Source organism: Rutidosis leptorrhynchoides, chromosome 4 (assembly GCF_046630445.1).
Source record: "Rutidosis leptorrhynchoides isolate AG116_Rl617_1_P2 chromosome 4, CSIRO_AGI_Rlap_v1, whole genome shotgun sequence".
NCBI classification, from domain to species: Eukaryota; Viridiplantae; Streptophyta; class Magnoliopsida; order Asterales; family Asteraceae; genus Rutidosis; species Rutidosis leptorrhynchoides.
Genome location: NC_092336.1, coordinates 430,579,991 through 430,605,137, shown reverse-complemented (window position 1 = coordinate 430,605,137; position 25,147 = coordinate 430,579,991). Strand labels below are relative to the sequence as shown.

The following is a 25,147-nucleotide window of genomic DNA, read 5'->3' as shown; positions in this document are numbered from 1 at the left end:
TTATTTAATGCCGAAGTAATCGTGATGTTTGACTAAAAATATTAAAATTAGGTAATTGGGCTTTGTACCATAATTGGGGTTTGGATAAAAGAACGACACTTGTGGAAATTAAACTATGGGCTATTAATGGGCTTTATATTAATTAAATGATACCTCGTTAATTTAATATATCGACTTATAATTTGACGTATTTATATATAACCACATACGCTTAACTGGGTACGGTGGGCGGGATATCTATAAATACCAATAATTGTTCATTTTACCGGACACGGAACTGGATTAATAGTTAATAGACTTGTTGAAACAGGGGTGGATTACATTCAAGGGTAATTGGTGTAATTGTTAACAAAGTAGTAAAACCTTGGTTTACACGCAGTCGATAACCTGGTGTATTCATTAAACAAAGTATTAAGACCTTGTTACAATTCGAATCCCTAATTAGTTGGAATATTTGACTTCGGAAATAAGAATAATTTGATGAAGACTTTCGCACTTTATATTTATGACTGATGGACTATTATGGACAAATCCGTATGGACATATCGAATAATCCAGGACAAAGGACAATTAACCCATGGGAATAAACTAAAATCAACACGTCAAACATCATGATTACGGAAGTTTAAATAAGCATAATTCTTTTATTTCATATTTAATTGCACTTTTAATTATCGCATTTTTATTTATTGTCATTGTATTTAATTGCACTTTTAATTATCGTACTCTTTAATTATAGCAATTTTATTTTATCGCACTTTTATTTATCGCAATTTCATTATCGTTATTTACTTTACCCTTTAAATTAAGTTATATTTATTTTTAATATTTTATATTAGGTTTTAACTGCGACTAAAGTTTTAAAAATCGACAAATCGGTCATTAAACGGTAAAAACCCCCTTTTATAATAATAATACTACTTAAATATATTTTTGTATTTTTATAAGTTAAAACTAATATAGCGTTAAGCTTGTTTAATTTTCCCTGTAGAACGAACCGGACTTACTAAAAACTACACTACTGTACGATTAGGTACACTGCCTATAAGTGTTGTAGCAAGGTTTAGGTATATCCATTCTATAAATAAATAAATATCTTGTGTAAAATTGTATCGTATTTAATAGTATTTCGTTGTAAAAATAATACTATTTCCTAGTACACCTCGTACACATCAAGTATTTTTGGCGCCGCTGCTGGGGACAACACTTAACGCCGAAGCGAGACGCTATATATATAAAAAAAATTAGTTTTTACGTTATTTTTGTAAAAATATATTTACATAAGTTTTAAATATCAAAAATATAAAAACATAAAAAAATATATATATCTTTAAAAAAAAGGTATTTTTATTTATAAAATACTAATAAGTTATTTTATAAGTTTTAGTTATATTATAAAACATTTTCTATAAAATAAAAACAGAAAATTAAAAAACAAAACATAAAAAGTAAAAAAAAATATATAAAAAAAACTGAGCCTGCATAAAAATCGACCTTAATCTCATCTGAATCTGGAATATTCGCACTCGCGGTACTTTTTTCCAGCTAGGATCCGCACTCGCGGAGGTTTCTGACAGGTCAACACAACCAGCATTAATTACGAAATTAGGGTTAAATTTTATTATTATTAATATTAATTAGGGTTTTAATTAAATTAATATTTAGTTTAAGTTTTTAATTTATTTGTATTATTAAGTTATAATTAGTTTTATTAAATATGTAAACTAATACTTTTATAAAATATTAATATAAAAATAATATTTTTATAAAAATAGTACTTTTTACAACTATAAGTTTTATTTTTAAAATTTCATATCTTTTTAATTGTTTATTCGTAATATTTGTATTTTTCGCTCGTATTTAGTTTTAAGTCATAGTTTGTGCCATAGTTATTTTTATTTCTAGATTTTTAGGCTTTGCCGTAAAATCCCTTAAGTGCTTTTTCTTTAGACTAAGATTTAGGTGCTTTAGAATTTTGCGACGCCTTTTTTAATTTTAGTACCTCTTTAAGTTATTGCCATTTTGGGATATAGTATTCCTTTTAAGCTTTAATGTTTTTAGACGCAACTTTTAATTCTTAGTTTTTAGTTCCTTTTTAAGTTTCGACGCGCTACTTTCTTATTTTTATTTTTCGACGCCTATTATTTTTCGACTTTTTATTTTTCAACGTTTTTCGACGCGTTCTTTTTCTTTCTTATTTCTCGACATTCTAGTTTTAGGACTTAGATTTTTTCTATTTCTTATCTAAAATTTCTTTAAATTTAAACGAAAAATTATTTTAAGTGGTTAAATTGATAGACATCAAAATTTTCTGGTTTGTAGTAATAGTTGGATTTGTACGTGGACCGGGTTATTGGAGCCAAACAGTACTCAATTATATTGAGAACAAACGAATCCTGCCCCTCTGCTGCATCTTTTGGCTATTCGAAACGTGGGCAAAATCAAAAAAGTCTATTAATTGGATAACTTATATAATTTTTCTTATTTTTATAACTAATAGGATATTCAGTGAATGCACCGAGCAAAACGTTCACCACCTTTTGTACGTTCATCACCTGTAACTCGATCAAGACATCTAGTAAATATTGTCGCCGTTGATTTTTCTTTAGAATCGTCATCCATTCGACCAAGTACTCCAATTCAAATTTCCGATAATCCATTTTTTGAACCCGACCTCACAATTGAGAATCCGGAAAATATTCAGGGACAATTCATAGATCCTGAACCATTAATCTTTCCTCCGGAACCACCAATCATTCAAACAGAGATTGTTGAGGAACCAACCATTAAATCAGAATCCTCTAGTGATTCAGATTCAACAAATTCAATCATGGAGAATCTGGAACCTCTAAGTATGGAAGACCGAATGCGAACTAAACGCACTGGCCAAGGTCACGCAATTACTCAATCTGACATTAATGCGCCAGATTATGAAATCAAAGGACAAATCCTACACATGGTAACTAATCAATGCCAATTTAGTGGTGCGCCGAAGGAAGATCCAAATGAACATCTTCGTACATTTAATAGGATCTGCACTCTATTTAAAATAAGAGAAGTGGAGGATGAACAGATATATCTCATGTTATTTCCCTGGACTTTAAAGAGAGAAGCCAAAGATTGGTTGAAATCGTTACCTGAAGGAGCGATTGATACATGGGATGTTTTAGTTGAAAAATTTCTTAAACAATTCTTTCCAGCATCTAAAGCCGTGAGACTTCAAGGAGAAATTGTTACGTTCACACAGAAGCCAAACGAAACTCTATATGAGGCGTGGGCAAGATTTGGAAAGTTATTAAGAGGATGTCCGCAACATGGTTTAGACACCTGTCAAATAGTACAAATATTCTACCAAGGATGCGACATCACTACAAGAAAAGACATAGATATAGCAGCTGGTGGTTCTATTATGAAGAAAACATAAACTGATGCTTACAAAATTATTGATAACACTGCTTCCCAATCACATGAGTGGCACCAAGAAAAAGATATCGTTAGATCATCTAAAGCAGCTAGAGCTGATTCTAGCCATGACTTAGATTCCATTTCCGCAAAAATAGATGCTGTCGAGAGACGAATGGAAAAGATGACTAAGGATATTCACTCAATACGAATTAGTTGTGAGCAGTGTGGAGGACCACATTTGATAAAAGATTGTCTCAGTATTGAACTAACAATGGAACAAAGAGAGAATGTTTCATACATAAACCAAAGGCCTGGAAATAATTATCAGAATAATTATCAACCGCCAAGACCAATCTACAATCAAAACTAGAATTATAACCGAAATGTTCCATACAACAACCAACAAGGTCCTATCAATCAACAAGTATCTAACAATACTTACAATCAGCAAAGACCTAATTTTCAAAATAAACCACCACAAACTGATGATAAAAAGCCAAATTTAGAAGATATGATGTCAAAGCTAGTTGATTCTCAAACACAATTTTTCACATCTCAGAAACAAACCAATGAACAAAATGCTCAAGCATTTAGAAATCAACAAGCTTCTATTCAAAATCTGGAACAAGAAGTAAGTAACCTAGCAAGATTGATAGGTGAAAGAAAACCGGGAAGTCTACCAAGTGATACAAATGCTAACCCCCAGAATGAAACAGCTAAAGCCATTACCATAAGAAGTGGTATTACACTTAAACCACCTGAAATACCTATAATTTCTGATGAAGCTATTCCTACTCCACAAGAACCACAATCTGATCAAGATAAGGAAATAGAACCGGTAGTTGAAAAATTTAATGAAGATAACACAGTTAAAGCTAAACTTTATGTTAAACCATACCAACCACCACTTCCTTACCCGAGTAAAATGAGAAAAGAGAGACTTGAAGCCGAGCAATCCAAATTCTTGGATATGTTTAAACAAATAATGTCAATCTTCCTTTCATTGATGTGATTTCAAGAATGCCTAGATATGCTAAATTCTTGAAAGATCTAATCACAAATAGAAAGAAAATGGAAGAACTCTCGGCTGTTACTAAGAATGCTAATTGTTCTGCAGTGTTGTTGAATAAGATACCAGAAAAATTATCTGATCCAGGAAGTTTCACAATTCCATGTTTTCTGGGTAGTCTTAGTTCAATAGAAGCATTGGCAGACTTAGGTGCTAGTATAAATTTAATGTCGTATTCACTATACGCTAAACTAGACCTTGGAGAATTGAAACCAACATGAATAAGCATACTAGCCGATCGATCAGTAAATATCCTAGAGGGATAATGGAGAATATGCTAGTTTAAGTTGGAACTTTAGTATTTCCAGTAGATTTTGTTATTCTGGACATGGAAGAAGATTCTCGAGTACCTCTCATATTAGGAAGACCATTCTTAAATACGGCCAAAGCAATAATAGACGTGTTTGGTAAGAAACTGACCCTAAGTATAGAGGACGAGAGTGTTACTTTTTCAGTTGATAGAGCCATGCAACAATCGCAATCTGCAGATGATACATGTTATTATATTCAAACTATAGAATCACATGCAGAATTGTTAAAAGAATTTCCAGAATTACAAGGAACAGGAGAATGTTCTTTAGGAGAAGGAACTGAACCAATTGATGAAACTGAAATGTTAGCTACACTTATGGCTAATGGATATGAACCAAAAACAGAAGAAATTCAAATGCTAAAAGAAGAAGACAGATATCGATACAAATCATCGATAGAAGAACCACCGACATTAGAGTTAAAGCCACTTCCAAACCATTTGGAATACGCTTATTTACATGGTGAATCTGAATTACCTGTAATAATATCGTCTTCTCTTACTGAAAATGAGAAATCACAACTCATTTCTGTGTTAAAAGCTCATAAACCAGCTATTGCATGGAAAATTCATGATATTAAAGGAATAAGTCCTTCATATTGCACACATAAAATCCTTATGGAAGAAGGTCATAAAACATATGTTCAATGCCAACGAAGACTAAATCTCAATATGCAAGATGTTGTTAAGAAAGAAATTATTAAACTTCTTGATGCAGGTTTAATTTATCCAATTTCTGATAGTCCATGGGTAAGCCCAGTTCAATGCGTTCCTAAGAAGGGTGGCATGACTGTCATCACAAATGAGAAAAATGAGCTTATTCCTACTAGGACTGTAACAGGATGGCGTGTTTGTTTTGATTATAGAAAATTAAATGACGCCACCAGAAAAGATCGCTTTCCCCTACCTTTTATTGATCAAATGTTGGAAAGATTAGCCGGAAATAGTTACTATTGTTTTCTTGATGGTTTTTCCGGATATTTTCAAATTCCAATAGCACCCGAGGACCAAGAGAAAACCACATTCATGTGCCCTTATGGTACTTTTGCTTACAAACGCATGCCATTTGGACTTTGCAACGCCCCTGCAACCTTTCAAAGGTGCATGATGGCGATTTTTCACGACATGATAGAAGAATGCATGGAAGTTTTCATGGATGACTTTTCAGTCTTCGGTGATACTTTTGAAACATGTCTAGTTAATCTTGAACGAATGCTTATTAGATGCGAACAATCAAATCTAGTTCTTAATTGGGAGAAATGCCATTTCATGGTCAAAGAAGGCATCGTTCTTGGACATAAAATCTCAAAGGAAGGAATTGAAGTGGATAGAGCTAAAGTAGATGTAATTGTTAAACTTCCACATCCCACCAATGTTAGAGGAGTTAGGAGTTTTCTAGGGCATGCCGATTTTTACCGACATTTCATAAAATATTTTTCTAAAATTGCCACTCCTATGAATAAACTCCTAGAAAAGGATGCTCCATTCATCTTTTTAGATGAATGCATCAAATATTTTAATATTCTTAAAGAAAAACTCACTAATGCGCCGATTATGATAACTCCAAATTGGAATTTACCATTCGAACTAATGATGCAAGTGATTTTGCAATGGGAGCCGTTTTAGGACAAAGGATTGAAAAACGATTTCAACCTATTTATTATGCTAGTAAGACGTTACAAGGAGCACAAACAAATTACACAACTACTGAAAAAGAACTCCTTGCTATTGTCTTTGCTTTTGACAAATTTCGTTCATATATCGTTCTAGCAAAAACGGTGGTCTATACCGACCATTCTGCTCTTAGATACCTATTTTCAAAACAAGATGCCAAGCCACGATTAATCCGTTGGATCTTACTCTTACCAGAGTTCGATATTGAAATCCGAGATAAAAAGGGAGCAGAAAATCTCGCCGCTGATCATCTTTCTCGTCTTGAAAATCCCGAATTAGAAGTTCTAAATGAATCGGCCATACAAGACAACTTTCCTGATGAATATCTATTAAAGATAGATTATAATGAAATTCCATGGTTTGCTGACTATGCAAACTACTTAGTATATGGATTCCTTGAAAAAGGGTTGTCGTACTAAAAACGAAAGAAATTCTTTAGGGATATAAAACACTATTTCTGGGAAGATCCACATCTGTTTAAAAGTTGTCCCGATGGAATAATACTCCGATGTGTAATCGGGGATGAAGCTAGTCAAATCTTAAAACATTGTCACACAGGACCAACAGGAGGGCATTATGGGCCTCAACTCACAGCAAGAAAAGTTTACGATGCTGGATTCTATTGGCCTACAATTTTCAAAGACGCACACCTTCTTTGCAAATCCTGTGATGCTTGTCAAAGGGCCGGAAAAATAAGTCAACGTAATGAAATGCCACAAAATGTCATTCAAGTATGTGAAGTATTTGACATTTGGGGTATTGACTTTATGGTCCATTTCCAAAATCTCATAATAATCTATACATTCTCGTAGCCATTGATTATGTATCTAAATGGGCGGAAGCACAAGCTCTCCCAACTAACGATGCACGAGTTGTAGTCAACTTTTTAAAACATCTTTTTACAAGGTTCGGAACACCGAAAGCTTTAATAAGTGATCGGAGAACTCATTTCTGTAATAATCAACTTGAGAAACTTCTTAAAAGATATGGAGTAACTCATAAAATCTCCACTGCTTATCATCCACAAACAAGTGGATAAGTTGAAATTACCAACCGAGCTTTAAAACGTATTCTAGAGAAAACCGTAGGATCAAATCCGAAGGAATGGTCCATGAAATTGGAGGATGCACTCTGGGCTTTTAGAACAGCCTACAAAACTCCAATTGGAACCACCCCTTTCAGACTCGTTTATGGAAAAGCATGTCATCTTCCAGTAGAAATTGAACACAAAGCATTTTGGGCTTTGAAGACATGTAATCTTGATTTACATGAAGCCGGACGTCTACGGTTAAGTCAATTAAACGAATTAGAAGAATTAAGACATGACGCATACGAAAATTCGTTAATCTATAAGGAAAGAACGAAGAAATGGCATGATAAAAGAATCAGAAGTTCAAAAGAATTTAAAGAAGGAGACAGAGTTCTTCTTTTCAATTCACGATTCAAGCTATTTCCTGGAAAATTAAAATCAAGATGGTCTGGACCATTCATAGTCAAAAGAGTTTTCCCATACGGAACAGTAGAGTTAATAAATTCAAATGAGATTGAATTTAAGGTTAATGGTCACAGAGTTAAACATTACATACATGATCTGATGGAAGTTGACAACGAAGTTAACCACAATTTCAACACCACAGCTAACTAAGTGTGGGGAAGTTTGAATCTTTAAAGGATAATATGTATTTCTGTTAGAGTTAGATTTTCTGTTTTCGTGTAGTTCTCGAGAATGGAATCCGAATGGTCTTTCCCTAGCAGACCCTAAAGAACTAGTCTTCTTCCCCCATTCTGAATTTTTTTTTTTTTAGGTTTTACGAGATGAAGACTTCTTGTGAATTAAACCATGGTCTAATGCTACACGCATTGATCACTAAACGTAATAATTACACCCTTCCAAGTGAATTGGTATCATTAATCAGAGGTAAATTGGACGGAGTAAGAAAAGAATCCAGGAACGAAAATAATAAGTTACAGTTTGGTAAAGGAAAATCAAAATCCGCAGCGAGAAAAAGAGCACGACACCTTGAAAGATGTTACAAATGCGGAAAATGGTCACACGAAGGAAAATACTCGACGAATCAGACATATTCCAATACCGAGTTTGTTACTTTATGCAGAGATGGACCGTTCATATGTTTAGAAGAAAAAACGTTGAATGCTCGAGGTTACACCTATGTAGCTACGGAAAATTAATTAGTCCGACTATCTTATGAGTGGGCTAAAGCAGGTCACTAAGAATTCTATTTCACAGGTAAGTATGTACAGTTTTTATTTTTATTTTTATTATTATTTTTAACCTTTTGATAATAAACGCTAAATCGTTCGCTATAAAGTATTAAATTGGTATTCAATAAAATTAGGTTTTGTGACCGAAATTATTGATATCATACAAAAATTTATTGCATCACTGCGAAATTTACCGTTTATTCTTAAGGTATAAATATCTTTAATCAATCAACTCAAAATATTTCAAAAATTCGTCAGGAGTAAAACTAAGTAATATAGCCGAAATTACTTTACCGAAAAGAGGAGCGTATATTTTTGATAATATTTGATTGATTAAAGTGGGATAAAAGACCAAAAAGATTTTTAATTTTTAATTTTTACTTTATTTTTAAAATTAAAATTAATATTAAATTATTATTGTAAACTTTTTAAAATCAATATATTTAAGTTTGTAAATATTTGAAAAATTAATATTTTTAATATAAGTTTGTATGTATAAAAACAAAAATATAATTTAAGTTTGGTGTGAATTTTTAATATGAATTTTTAATTTTATGCATTTTAAATTTAAGTTTGGTGTGAATTTAAAAACAAAAATTTACTTTATTTCGTTAAGTTAAAAATATGATTTTTAAAATTCGTCGTGAGTTGAAAACTAGGTCGTTGAACCGAAATTGCTCTACCCAAGGGAGGAACGAGAACTTTTATTATCATTATTTTTGTAGTGACCCGAAAATTTCTGATCAAATTTAAACTTAATCTTTATATGAATTCGACACGATAAGAAAAGTCTGTTAGGTTGAGTCTCAAAAATTTTGAACTGTTTCAATTACCTTTCGACCATTATGACGATTCACGAACAACTATTTGTATATAGACACATACATATATATATATATATATATATATATATATATATATATATATATATATATATATATATACACGAATATTACTTGTAAATATATAATGATATTAAATTTATTAGAAAATAATACAATTTGTTATTATTATCATTAATAATATTATTATCATCATTTTGTTTATTATTATTATTATTAGTTATGATTATTATTAATATAATTATTATTATTATTAGGATTATTATTAATATACTTATTAATTATTAATACTAAATTAAGATATTTAGAAGGATACAAAATTCGTTAACCTCAACATCAACTTTTTACGTTTTTGTTTCTTTTCTAAATTGTTATACATCACGATCATATTTTTTTCTTTTCAATTGTTTGTTTGCCCGTGATTGAATCAAAGAAATCATATGGATTGATTGTGCATTATAATATATTGTTTATTACTGTCTCTCTTTTGTTCTTATCTAGCCCCTACATGATTTAAATGTACTGCATTCATATACACTAACACTAACTTAAACTCACATATATTTTATTTTCTCTTCTCCTCCCTCTATACAAACGGATCACCATCACCATGACTAGATTACCACTTTGATCACCTTCAAAGGACACCATAAATTGTCAACTTCAACTAAACTAAATAATAATTATCATTGCTTTCTGCAAATCGATTCCTTCTACTCTATGTTTCATGCTCGACAAACATCACTTATTTAACCACCACTTCGTTCACGTTTGTTTTGCTCGATCAACTTCTGTTATTTTTGTTATCTTTTTCTGTCTCGGCTGTGAACAGCAGTTTAGCCAGCAACGCTGCTGTATATTACCTGTTATATCCGAAAATAAGGAAGATATATTAGCAAGATGATAATTCAAACAAGTGATCACCATGAATAATGAAAACATTGAAACCCATTTGTGAAGACGATGAATAGTGAAAATTTATTTCTTTTCTTTCGTTAAATAACAAACCACCATGCTAAACCATCTCCAACCGTAAACCACCCTACAACTTTTCGACTTCCTGCTACTATTTTCTTTCGTTTATAGCTACTGTATGACCACTGCTCGACAAGAATACATGATGTTGAACGGCGATATATATGATGATGACGGTTCATGATGATAGTTTAAGATTATAATGATGCGAATTTGAATGATGAATATGATACATGATAATCACGATGATATGATGAATGGTGATATCGCAATGATGATCATGATGGATGATATGTTTGTGTTTCCTTCTAAAGTCGAACCCCACAAAAAGATTACTCCAGCTATTATTTTTTTCTTTTTCTTTTTTCTTATATCCCACTTGCACTTCACAATACAAACCTTTAATATTTTTACAGAACTAAAATCGTTATCCTTTTGGGCTTCGATTGGTTTAACTACATGGGTTTTTTGATGTTGGGCCGTAATAGTAGTTGGGCCGAGATCTTTGGTTTATGTCGGGCCGAATAAAGGATTAAAAGGATTCGGGTATCAGTTAAATCAGAAAGATAACAGATGGAGCCATGGTAAAGGGTGTTAATGGGTATTCAGGAGGTCTTGGGTTCGAGTCTCGTTTGATGCAATTCTTTTTAGAAAAACATTTTTCGAAAGGGTATATACTTTTACTTTCATTTCCACCATCATCATCATCATTATTATTATTATTATTATTATTATTATTATTATTATTATTATTATTATTATTATTATTATTATTATTATTATTATTATTATTATTATTATTATTTTTGTTATTGTTTTATTGTTATTGTTTTTATTATTGTTATTATTATTGTTATTATTATATTTATTAGTTATTAGTTGTAAGTATTATTAGGTTAACATTAATAATATGATTCTACATTATTATCACTTTTGTTTATACGCAACATCATTAAGTATTACTAGTGTTATTATTAGTAATATTAACATTGGTATAGGTATTATTATGATTGGGAATATCATTATTATTATTACTATAAAAATAACACAAACTAGTTTTATTATCATTTAATATTAGTATTAGTATCACTTTTGTAAATGTTAGTATCATTATTAAATAAAAGTATCATTATTAATAATTTCATTACTATTATTAATATTATAATTTTTTTATATAAAGTTAGTATTATTATGATTATTATTATTATTACTATTATTATTAATAAATCATTAATATCAAAACTATCATTTTTAAACAAATAAATATTGTGTACATAAAACATAGTTATTACATATACTACAATTATATTAATATTTCATATAACTATATATATAACATATTAACTATATTAATCACTTTAAATACATATACAAAATAAATATATATAACATATAATTTAAAATATAAAAATAAAGTATATGTTTTTAAATGGAATCTAGTATAAATCTTATATAACTAAAAAATATATATAAATAAATGAAATTATGAGATTTCTATTATATGTTTTAATATATATAAATGATATAGGTTCGTGAATCCGAGGCCAACCCTGCATTGTTCAGTTGTTAAATATCGTCGTATGTATTTTTACTACAAAATACAGTATGGTGAGTTTCATTTGCTTTTTTTTCCCTTTATATTTTTGGGCAGAGAATACATGCGCAAGTTTTATAAATGATTTACAAAATAGACACAAGTACGTGAAATTACATTCTATGGTTGAATTATCGAAATCGAATATGCCCCTTTTTATTAAGTCTGGTAATCTAAGAATTAGGGAACAGACACCCTAATTGACGCGAATCCTAAAGATAGATCTATCGGGCCCAACAAGCCCCATCCAAAGTACCGGATGCTTTAGTACTTCGAAATTTATATCATGTCCGAAGGAGGATCTCGGAATGATGGGGATATTTTTATATGCATATTGTGAATGTCGGTTACCAGGTGTTCAATCCATATGAATGATATTTTTGTCTCTATGCATGGGACGTATGTTTATGAGAAATGGAATTATGAAATCTTATGGTCTATAAAAATTACAAAATGATTATTTATGTTAAACTAATGAACTCACCAACCTTTTGGTTAAAGCATGTTTATTCTCAGGTATGAAAGAAATCTTCCGCTGTGCATTAGCTCATATTAGAGATATTACTTGGAGTCATTCATGGCATATTTCAAAAGACGTTGCATTTGAGTCGTTGAGTTCATCAAGATTATTATTAAGTCAATTATAGTTAGATGTATTATGAAATGGTATGCATGCCGTCAACTTTCGATGTAATGAAAGATTGTCTTTTCAAAAACGAATGCAATGTTTGAAATGTATCATATAGAGGTCAAGTACCTCGCGATGTAATCAACTGTTGTGAATCGTTTATAATCGATATGGACTTTGTCTGGATGGATTAGGATGGGTCTCTACAGTTGGTATCAGAGCGGTGGTCTTAGCGAACCGGGTCTTGCATTAGTGTGTCTAACTGATAGTCGTTAGCATGCATTAGTGAGTCTGGACTTCGACCGTGTCTGCATGTCAAAAGTTTTGCTTATCATTTTTGTCGAAAATCATCTGCTTATCATCCTTAGGAAATTACCTGCTCATTATTCTTAGTCTAGACACATCTTATTGCATTGACTGCATGAATAGTTTATAGACAAAATTCATATCTTAGCGTACCCGCTAATTCATATCTTAGCGTATCTGTTATTGTTATCTTTGCCTGACAGCTTTTGTAGATTTCTCCGTAACTTATGGGATTTTAGTATTATATATGCATATGTAAATTATGTATTGCAGGGTACTAATCTACATCCTATAATATTCCTTATCAAAAATCCTTCATCTGATCGTACGAGATGAATCCCTCAACTAGTTCGAGTCCCACGGATTCCGACAACTATTCCGATAGTTATCCCGACAGTTATTCCGAATGGATAGTCATCTAAACTCCGGAAGCAACGTCACCAGAATTAATCAACCAATCATCCATCCCCAATTCATCTGATGGGTTCGTAGTCGACTTAATCAATGGAAACACACAGAAGAGGATCCCATTCACTAACCGAATTTATCTCTTGGCAATGAACCTGAAGCACTTACCGGCGAACCAGTCAGAAACACCATTTTCACCCTCATTTCCCGAATATCTCGCCATGATTATATTCTATCTAAAAATTCTAAACCTCATTCATCCGCTCGTCCGAACCGACAATCAGCCCGGTATAATAGAAGAAGTCAATAAGCTTCGTGCTCGGGTAGTGGCTTTAGAAAATATGGTGTGAAGGTTACAAACACCAGCAGCAGCACCAGTACCACCACCAATGTCAACAGTACCATCACCACCACCAATATCAACATCCGCATCTCACACCTCAACATCTCAATCTGTACCTCAAGTATAATCATCGTTCTACGTATCGTTCTACATCATTTATTTTCGTTCGACATGGCGATCATGTAATCTCTAATGTTTTAGAAATTATGTACTCCAGTTCTAGCCGTAAATCTGATGAGTTTAATATCACATTGACTCATTAAATCCATGATTACATCTGAAGAAAATATATATGTATATATGCTTTCATAAAGATTGTAATTAAAAAAATTCTTTCGTACAAACTGTTAATGGTGAAAATATTTTAACGGGTAGGTAATACCCGAGGAATATTTAGATTTCACATTACTAAGTTATACTGTACATTCTTCGAATCTGATTCAACGGTCATTTACTATTCTATTTACAACTACCGATATACGTATCCGTTCACCACAGAATAACCATATTCATCCAATTTCATATTTCGATTTTGATTTATCAGAATCCAACAAGTGGCATAATGAAGAAAACATATGACAAAATAAAATTTATTAGAAACAGACTAATTAACTATGAGAAATTGTGTTAAGAATCCACGCTAACTGTTCCTAGCTAATTGTTCCTAGCTAACTGATTACATTTTATTAATCGCAATTTAATTATCACAATTTACATTCTCGCAATTTTATTTATTGTCATTTAATTTCTGTATTTATTTTACGCACTTTAAATATCGGGACATGTATACAAGGTTTTGACATATCATATCGACACATCTATATATATTATTTGGAATCACCATAGACACTCTATATGCAGTAATGATCGAGTTCTCTATACAGGGTTGAGGTTGATTCTCAAATAATATATATACTTTGAGTTGTGATCGAGTCTGAGACATGTACACGGGTCACAATACGTATTAATTAATTCGAATATTATATATTAAATTATATATGAATTATTGAATTGCTAATTGTGGATTATCAATAGAGGACCACTAACATTGGACAATTAAAATGAATTAAAATATTGTTTATAACATATGAAACTAAACGATTCTTCAAGTTTGCCACTTGATTTCATCTTAAATCTCATTGTATCTTTACGATTACAATCTGCCTTCAAACCTTTCATGATTCTTGAAAACACCTCAATCGAGAGGATGAACCAACCGCACTTCATCTACTGAAGAAAAGATCGATGCATATAGTTACGCACCTGAAAACATTCGGAACTTGAGTAAACGTTTAACACGTGTCTGTGTTAGCACCTTTGGCATTGTTATTATCGAAAATAACATTGCAACTCTTTTTCAAATTAGCCAATTTTATTACAGCTTTAACAAATCAACTTCAACTTCTATTCGAATCAGCATTATTATAACCGTGATATATAAGTTTGCTTGTCGTCATCGTTACCGGAGAACGGTTAATATTTCTCCACACTAGCAGTAAAATTACCAGCAACTTCAATGAATTTGGAATTTTCAAAAAATCATTATATTCATTGAAACCCCATCTTGTATTCATTTATACCCTGTAACAATAATTGCCATACCAATTACCGGGAATCAGCAATCAGTATTTCGAATCTCGTAGCATTTCTACATCAATAGTTATATGTATACATATAACAATTATCTCCTAGAATTACGATCTTCAATTCCGAAATTCTGAAAAGGCACCCAGTTTACGAATTGATACTCTGAATGTTGAAAAAGCAGAATGAAGCAGCAGAAACTGTAGACAACCGTAAATGACCTTAGTCGTCAGAAGTTTGATGATAAAGAATAATATGTTGGAAAGGCTCAGAAATGTTGGAACTGGAAAACGGATAGAGTTAACCATGAAGGAGACCAAGGACAAATACAAGGACCATACCCTATATTCAAAGAATCTAGATAATTCTGGATCCGTTGAAATCTTTAGAGAATATCTTGCTCCGAAGTCATGTTAAAATTTTACAGAAAATCTTTCTCTATCAACCATCGAACTTAGAAATTCCAAAATATCATCATCAATATCTTCGATATTTCTGAGGATATTTTCATAAATATTCTTGTCCGAAATTATATACCTCTTCGTGCTTCCTGTGTATCATTATATTGGAAACATTCAATAGAAAATCCAGTACCGAAAAGCGGATTATGCGAAACTATGAAGGAAGCCGTGGACAAATCACAAAGAATAAGTTTGACTCCAAAGAATCTAAATGATTCTGTTTATGATGAAATCTTTAGCGAATACCTTGCTTCCGAATCTAAACCCTTACGGATAAATCTTCTTCATCATCCTTCGATATTAGAAATTCCAAGATATCATCGTATCTTTCATTATAAATATTCTCCATATTTCTGAAGATATTTTTATAATTATTCTTATCTGAAATCATTAATCTTTTCGTGCTATCAGTGTTACATCATATAGAAATTGTTAGTTTCTATATTCTGTAAACTTTCGAGCTTAAAATATGAATGTTTTTGACGTAGTGTTGGGAACTGATGCATGAGTTAGTATAATATAATGACACTTGATCAACGTGATTATATTACAGTAAGTCATGCTGAGTTTCTAATGGAACGTGATGATTCACAGAACATATCGTCATCACGTGCCATGTTACATAACTCTTTCATTCAATTTAACTTCTGAACATATCAAGAATATATATATTCTTGATAGTTCTATTCTCAGTGATTCTGGTAATTTGACAAATCAAATCGTGCTATTATGTTTTTTTTTTCTTGCTTAGAACATTAAGTTCATTCGGAATTTCATACCTACAAATTCTGGACCAATACTTGCGAAAAGAAAACAAAAGCTTGAAACTCCGAAATAGAAAGGGGGTATAAATCGCAGCAAATAAGAGAGAACATTAACTGCGGATGACGATGATTATATGAGACAGAAGCAGGAACACCGAAATATAAAAAAAAAATATAAAGCCCAATAACAACACGGAGATTACAAACCGTGAATATTAATACGAATGGCAATATAAAGACATGGTATAGTTAAGAATAGTATCACCCCAAGGTAATAGTAGGAGTAAACAGATTTTTCTGGTGGTAGATGAAAGAGTAGAATGATAGATATGAAAGTTAAGAGGATATCAAGAATCAGAACGGGATGGAGCATATTAATGAATGCTTTAAAGTATGAGTTAAAGGAGAAAGAGTAGAAGGGGTGAGTTATAAGGAAATGGAGAGGTTGAATTTATAGTAAAATATCAGACAGAGAAATCGAGACAGATTATCGCATTTAATCAAAGAAGATCCTGATTTCTTTAATCGCCGAAGAACTAAATCTTATTACAAAGATTTCCTTTAAATCCCATGAATTCCGAAAATCAATCATAACTACATAATCAGTTAAAACGATTCTATATTTACTCATTTCACTCTTTTGTGATAGCTTCACTCGTACTCCTCACAAAATCAAATAGTTTTATCTATATTACTCAATGATGATAAAACTCTATTCATCGACTCATATCCATCATGAAAACATTTTTATAGTTAGCCATGACAACCTCGATCAAATTTTGGGACGAAATTTCTTTAACGGGTAGGTACTGTAGTGACCCGGAAATTTCCGATCAAATTTAAACTTAATCTTTATATGAATTCGACACGATAAACAAAGTCTGTTAGGTTGAGTCTCAAAAATTTTGAACTGTTTCAATTACCTTTCGACCATTATGACGATTCATGAACAACTATTTGTATATAGACACATACATACATATATATATATATATATATATATATATATATATATATATATATATATATATATATATATATATATATACACGAATATTACTTGTAAATATATAATGATATTAAATTTATTAGAAAATAATACAATTTGTTATTATTATCATTAATAATATTATTATCATCATTTTGTTTATTATTATTATTATTATTAGTTATGATTATTATTAATATAATTATTATTATTATTAGGATTATTATTAATATACTTATTAATTATTAATACTAAATTAAGATATTTAGAAGGATACAAAATTCATTAACCTCAACATCAACTTTTTACGTTTTTGTTTCTTTTCTAAATTGTTATACATCACGATCATATTTTTTTCTTTTCAATTGTCTGTTTGCCCGTGATTGAATCAAAGGAATCATATGGATTGATTGTGCATTATAATATATTGTTTATTACTGTGTCTCGTTTGTTCTTATCTAGCCCCTACATGATTTAAATGTACTGCATTCATATACACTAACACTAACTTAAACTCACATATATTTTCTCTTCTCCTCCCTCTATACAAACGGATCACCATCACCATGACTAGATTACCACTTTGATCACCTTCAAAGGACACCATCAATTGTCAACTTCAACTCTACTAAATAATAATTATCATTGCTTTCTGCAAATCGATTCCTTCTACTCTATGTTTCATGCTCGACAAACATCACTTATTTAACCACCACTTCGTTCACGTTTGTTTTGCTCGATCAACTTCTGTTATTTTTGTTATCTTTTTCTGTCTCGGCTGTGAACAGCAGTTTAGCCAGCAACGCTACTGTATATTACCTGTTATATCCGAAAATAAGGAAGATATATTAGCAAGATGATAATTCAAACAAGTGATCACCATGAATAATGAAAACATGGAAACCCATTTGTGAAGACGATGAATAGTGAAAAATTATTTCTTTTCTTTTGTTAAATAACAAACCACCATGCTAAACCATCTCCAACCGTAAACCACCCTACAACTTTTTGACTTCCTGCTACTATTTTCTTTCGTTTATAGCTACTGTATGACCACTGCTCGACAAGAATACATGATGTTGAACGGCGATATATATGATGTTGACGGTTCATGATGATAGTTTAAGATTATAATGATGCGAATTTGAATGATGAATATGATACATGATAATCACGATGATATGATGAATGGTGATATCGCGATGATGATCATGATGGATGATATGTTTGTGTTTCCTTCTAAAGTCGAACCCCACAAAAAGATTACTCCAGCTATTATTTTTTTTTCTTTTTTCTTATATCCCACTTGCACTTCACAATACAAACCTTTAGTATTTTTACAGAACTAAAATCGTTATCCTTTTGCGCTTCGATTGGTTTAACTACATGGGTTTTTTGATGTTGGGCCGTAATAGTAGTTGAGCCGAGATCTTTGGTTTATGTCGGGCCGAATAAAGGATTAAAAGGATTCGGGTATCAGTTAAATCAGAAAGATAACAGATGGAGCCATGGTAAAGGGTGTTAGCGGGTATTCAGGAGATCTTGGGTTCAAGTCTCGTTTGAGGCAATTCTTTTTAGAAAAACATTTTTCAAAAGGGTATATACTTTTACTTTCATTTCCATCATCATTATAATTATTATTATAATTATTATTATTATTATTATTATTATTATTATTATTATTATTATTATTATTATTATTATTATTATTAATATTATTATTATTGTTATTGTTTTATTGTTATTGTTTTTATTATTGCTATTATTATTGTTATTGTTATTATTATATTTATTAGTTATTAGTTGTAAGTATTATTAGGTTAACATTAATAATATGATCTACATTATTATCACTTTTGTTTATACGCAACATCATTAAGTATTACTAGTGTTATTATTAGTAATATTAACATTGGTATAGGTATTATTATGATTGGGAATATCATTATTATTATTACTATAAAAATAACACAAACTAGTTTTATTATCATTTAATATTAGTATTAGTATCACTTTTGTAAATGTTAGTATCATTATTAAATAAAAGTATCATTATTAACAATTTCATTACTATTATTAATATTATAATTTTTTTTATATAAAGTTAGTATTATTATGATTATTATTATTATTACTATTATTATTAATAAATCATTAATATCAAAACTATCATTTTTAAACAAATAAATATTGTGTACATAAAACATAGTTATTACATATACTACAATTGTATTAATATTTCATATAACTATATATATAACATATTAAAATTTCTTATATAAAAACTTATATGCAACAAATTAGGTATTTACAATATAATACTAAATATATATATATATATATATAGATATTAGTATAACTATATTAATCACTTTAAATACATATACAAAATAAATATATATAACATATAATTTAAAATATAAAAATAAAGTATATGTTTTTAAATGGAATCTAGTATAAATCTTATATAACTACAAAATATATATAAATAATATATAAATAAATGAAATTATGAGATTTCTATTATATGTTTTAATATATATAAATGATATAGGTTCGTGAATCCGAGGCCAACCCTGCATTGCTCAGTTGTTAAATATCGTCGTATGTATTTTTACTACAAAATACAGTATGGTGAGTTTCATTTGCTTTTTTTACCCTTTATATTTTTGGGCTGAGAATACATGAGCAAGTTTTATAAATGATTTACAAAATAGACACAAGTACGTGAAATTACATTCTATGGTTGAATTATCGAAATCGAATATGCCCCTTTTTATTAAGTCTGGTAATCTAAGAATTAGGGAACAGACACCCTAATTGACGCGAATCCTAAAGATAGATCTATCTGGCCCAACAAGCCTCATCCAAAGTACCGGATGCTTTAGTACTTCGAAATTTATATCATGTCCGAAGGAGGATCCCGGAATGATGGGGATATTCTTATATGCATATTGTGAATGTCGGTTACCAGATGTTCAATCCATATGAATGATATCTTTGTCTCTATGCATGGGACGTATGTTTATGATAAATGGAATTATAAAATCTTGTGGTCTATTAAAATTACGAAATGATTATTTATGTTAAACTAATGAACTCACCAACCTTTTGGTTGACACTTTAAAGCATGTTTATTCTCAGGTATGAAAGAAATCTTCCGCTGTGCATTAGCTCATATTAGAGACATTACTTGGAGTCATTCATGGCATATTTTAAAAGACGTTGCATTTGAGTCGTTGAGTTCATCAAGATTATTATTAAGTCAATTATAGTTAGATGTATTATGAAATGGTATGCATGCCGTCAACTTTTGATGTAATGAAAGATTGTCTTTTTTAAAAACGAATGCAATGTTTGTAAATGTATCATATAGAGGTCAAGTACCTCGCGATGTAATCAACTGTTGTAAATCATTTATAATCGATATGGACTTTGTCCGGATGGATTAGGACGGGTCTCTACAATTTTTAGCCTTATTGAATTAAAGTATGCCAAAAACATTTAAAAACCCAAAAATCTTTGCTTTTAAAACAACGCTTTAAAATGACAAAATTTTAAAATTTTGTCGAGGGATGGACTAGGACAACGATCCGAAACGCCCTCATCCTAAAAAGAAACAAAATTTAAATTTCTAATTAATTATATGTTTTATTAAGTTTAAGGTTTTTATAATGTCTAAAAAAAATCTAAAAAAAAAGAAAAGAAGAAAAGAAAATTCAGCACTCGCGGTACTTTATGGGTACCCACTACCGCACTCGTGGAGGTCTGGAATCCCAGACCAAATAAACTGGTCGAACAGACCAGTTTCCACACACCCATATATTTTTTTTCTGCGAAAAACCCACAAAAACCACTCCCAAAATCGCGATTTTTCACCGATAAACATCAAATTTTTTGCTAAAATCATGTTGAGAAGGATGCTATCAAGAAGTTACTCAAGAAAATTGGTAATTTCTACATCTAAACACCCTTTAATTCGGATTATTAGTGTTCTTGAACAAAAATATTCATAATTTGATTTTGATGATTTCTAGTGTAATTATATTTAAATTGATTGTATATTGTGCTTGTATAACCAAGATTGATGCTATTTAACATGATTAGAAGCCTTAAACTTCAAATTTTGAGTAATCTAGTGTTTGTGTTCTTGAGCAAAATTGGGGCTTTTTGATATAAACGGGTTATGGCCGAATTTTGTTGTTAGTTTATTCTAAATTGAGTAAGTGTAACATGTTTAGGTCGCTAAATGATCAAAACTTTGATCCTAAACATGATTTTCAAGAATTAAAGTGGACTTTTTGAGTCAAAAATGCATGAACTCAATTTAATTGATATGAATGCCAATTGGAACTTGTTTAATTGCTAGTAATGATTATTTTGACATGTTATTTGAGATAAAAGCTAAAGAACATTGTATACATTCTCATATATGTTCATTTGTAAAAGTGTAGAATTGTTAATATTATGAAAATGTGTATAAAGTTTAATATAGATTAAACATGTCATTGTAATTGTTTTGATTTATGATTTTGCTAACACTAATGCATATTTGGATGCACAAAAATTGTGTTTAATGTGTTTTGTAGACTGAAAGGGGTGAATCTTCATCCGCATCTAAGGCTCACAATGCTCCTCCTGAGAATGCAGCAGAACAGGAGATTAATAACCTATATAGACAAGATCTACCGCATCAATACATTCCATATTCAAATATAGAATTGGCAGATTTACATCTTAATTTAAGGGTTGATCGACATTGGATAGATTATCCAAAATACCAGAGGAACTTGCACACCCTTTAGTCTAATGTTGTTGAAGTACCTAGAGTCATATATTGGGAACCATTAGAAACAGTTGGATTGGCCGGTTCAATCAGAGAATTACTTACACAAAGGTATGGTAATTCTACTTTTACTGATTGGGGACGTTTGTTTAATATACGTAGGCATGTATATAGAGAATGGTGTGTGGAGTTATTGTGTAGTATTGAAATAAATGATCGGGTTTCTACCTTAACCGATCGTAGTTTTATTAGATTTTTATTAGGAGGTGTGATGCGCGATATGTCTCTACTAGACATGGCTCAGGCTTTGTGTATATATACGCCTGAAGAGTTGGCATCTACTGATTGTCAAGGGTTGATACTTAATGGTAGGAGAATTGATGAGAATTTTGATATGAATGGTGTATAGAGTAGAATGACTAGGCATACCCGATTTCGTGGGGGGAATAACTCTTATACTGATATTGATAGAGCTGAGCTAAGAGTAATCTATAGGTTATTAGCAAATTCGATTACACAGCGAGGTAAGAACAAAGAGAAAGTAAATGAGAATGATTTATTTTATCTCATGTGTATTCGAGACCCACAGAGCACTGTGAGTATACCTTATTGTGTGGGTTATTATTTATCAGCTATAGTTAAGAGTATACGGCCTAATGGTATAATAGGAGGTGGTATATTTGTTACCCTAATTGCTGAGTATCTTGGTGTCGATAGAAATCGGGGGGGATTAATAATTGCAGCACCGGAACCCCGTGATACAATTGGTTTGAAAGTATATCATGGTGCTAAGGTTTTAAAGAAAAAACATAACGCTGCAGCACCATATGATGGCTCGCACCCACAGGTCGAAAGATATCAGCAGCAAGGTAACGTGGGAGGGGGGAATGAGATGACAGAAATGCAACTTTTTATGGCTCATCATGAGTATGAAATGGCTAGACAACGAGTATTTCAAGATTGGCAGTATCATCAAAACCAGATCATGAGTCATCGTGCACACATAAATGCAACTTACATTGTGACTCCAATGCCCGTATTTCCTCCATGGACTATACAGACCCGACCACCGTACCCTACATATGACCCAGCTCAAGCATTCTACAGTACATACGACTATGAATGGGATCCCTACTGGCACCATCCTTATCAGCCTTGATTTTCTTTTACTTTTATTTTTATTTATTTGGTAACTTGTAATTTTATACTTTTAATATTTCTTTTGATACTTTAATAGTTTTTATAATTTTCTAACTTTTCTTATTAGATTTTTAATAATTCTTGAATGTGGGGTGATATACCCAACTTCAGAAATATTTATATATATGTTTGTAGTTTATCTCGTGTACAAAACAGGGTTAAACAGCGCATTTTCAAAGACTGGCATTAAGTTCAGCAAAAGCAACTAATTTTGACGACAAGAAGCAAAATATATGTAAAATAACAACTGCAGGAATGAACAAATGATGTGCACCATTTATCATTCAACAAACAAACGCCAATATGTTTGGAAACTTTGGTAAAATTTAATCATTTTTCTACGCTAATCACCCTCAATAATTTAAATTGTTACTGATTTCTTGCAAATGAGGGCATTGCAAGATCTTAAGTGTGGGAAGGGGTTAAATTCTTTCGGAATTTAAAAATTTTTAACTTAAAAACACTTGGTTACCATTAAAAATACTAGTAACGCAGTAGTTGTATTAGAATCTAGTGCTCTCTGATAATAAAGAACAGCCCTAGTCTTATATACTGACTACCCAATTCTAGTAAAAATTTTCAAAATTTTCAATTAAATGAAGTCTAAATCATGTTTATACATATTTATGAACGATAAAACTAGGTGTTAACACCGAAATTATTGTTACCTCAGAAAGGACATAAATTGAGAAACAAACCAAAATGTTCGAATTCATTTAAAATGGAATAGAGGACAATAAAAAGGCAAAGAAAGAAAAAAATAAAAGCCAAGTGTGGGAAAATTTACCAAGTTATTTTGAACTTATATAACATATTTTTGTACAAATAACTGAAGATGCTTTTGCTTTAGACTAATCTAATCAGTTTCACCCAATTTACTGTAATATATTTGAAAGAAAGATGAAGCTACACGATGAATCAATTCCATCATTAAAAGGAAGTAAAGTCTTCTAAAAAAGACACGCGTTTCTTGATTTAGGTCATGAAGTTGTCGTCTAGACCAGCTGTAGGTTGACGAAAAATTTAGAAAGTCATCACTAAAATCAGCAGGAAATCCACGGACCTCAGCATCAAACAAGGTCGCCAAGTGGTCAGACTTATGCTACCCATGAGAGGATCTGTCTTGTAAAATGGGGAGGACGCCGTGCAAATTAGCTTGATAAGACTAATGAATCAGATCCCCAGAAAGGATAATCTCCTTAAAATATCAAAAATCAGCTTTTAAGCCTGATATTACTCAATCCTAGAGATTGATCTTAAAGATTGAGAATTACAAACTCATGGAATTCAATGATATCTAAACTCGAGCTTGAACGAGAAAATATTTTGATAAAAATTACAAACCGATTTGTTTTCTGAAAATCCATTTTCAATGCGTTCATTACCATTGAACGTAAAATCCTAGGAATTCACCTGGAATTCATTAGGTCACCTGAACCAAATCTGGTGTCAACCGTAAGAACGGTGGTTATGGTCAAAGACAGGACCTTGTGCCAGACCGGAAAATTATAAGGGTGAGCTTTACTATTTCTCCTACAAAGGATAGTAATTGCATCTGACACGTTATAGACCATAAATAAAAGCATG

The 25,147-nt window shown here is 31.1% G+C and overlaps 1 pseudogene; it reads left to right on the top strand.

Moving 5' to 3' along the window:
- The window catches only part of LOC139842093 (TMV resistance protein N-like), a 283,902-nt pseudogene that overhangs the window by 170,662 nt on the left and 88,093 nt on the right, over positions 1-25,147 (top strand).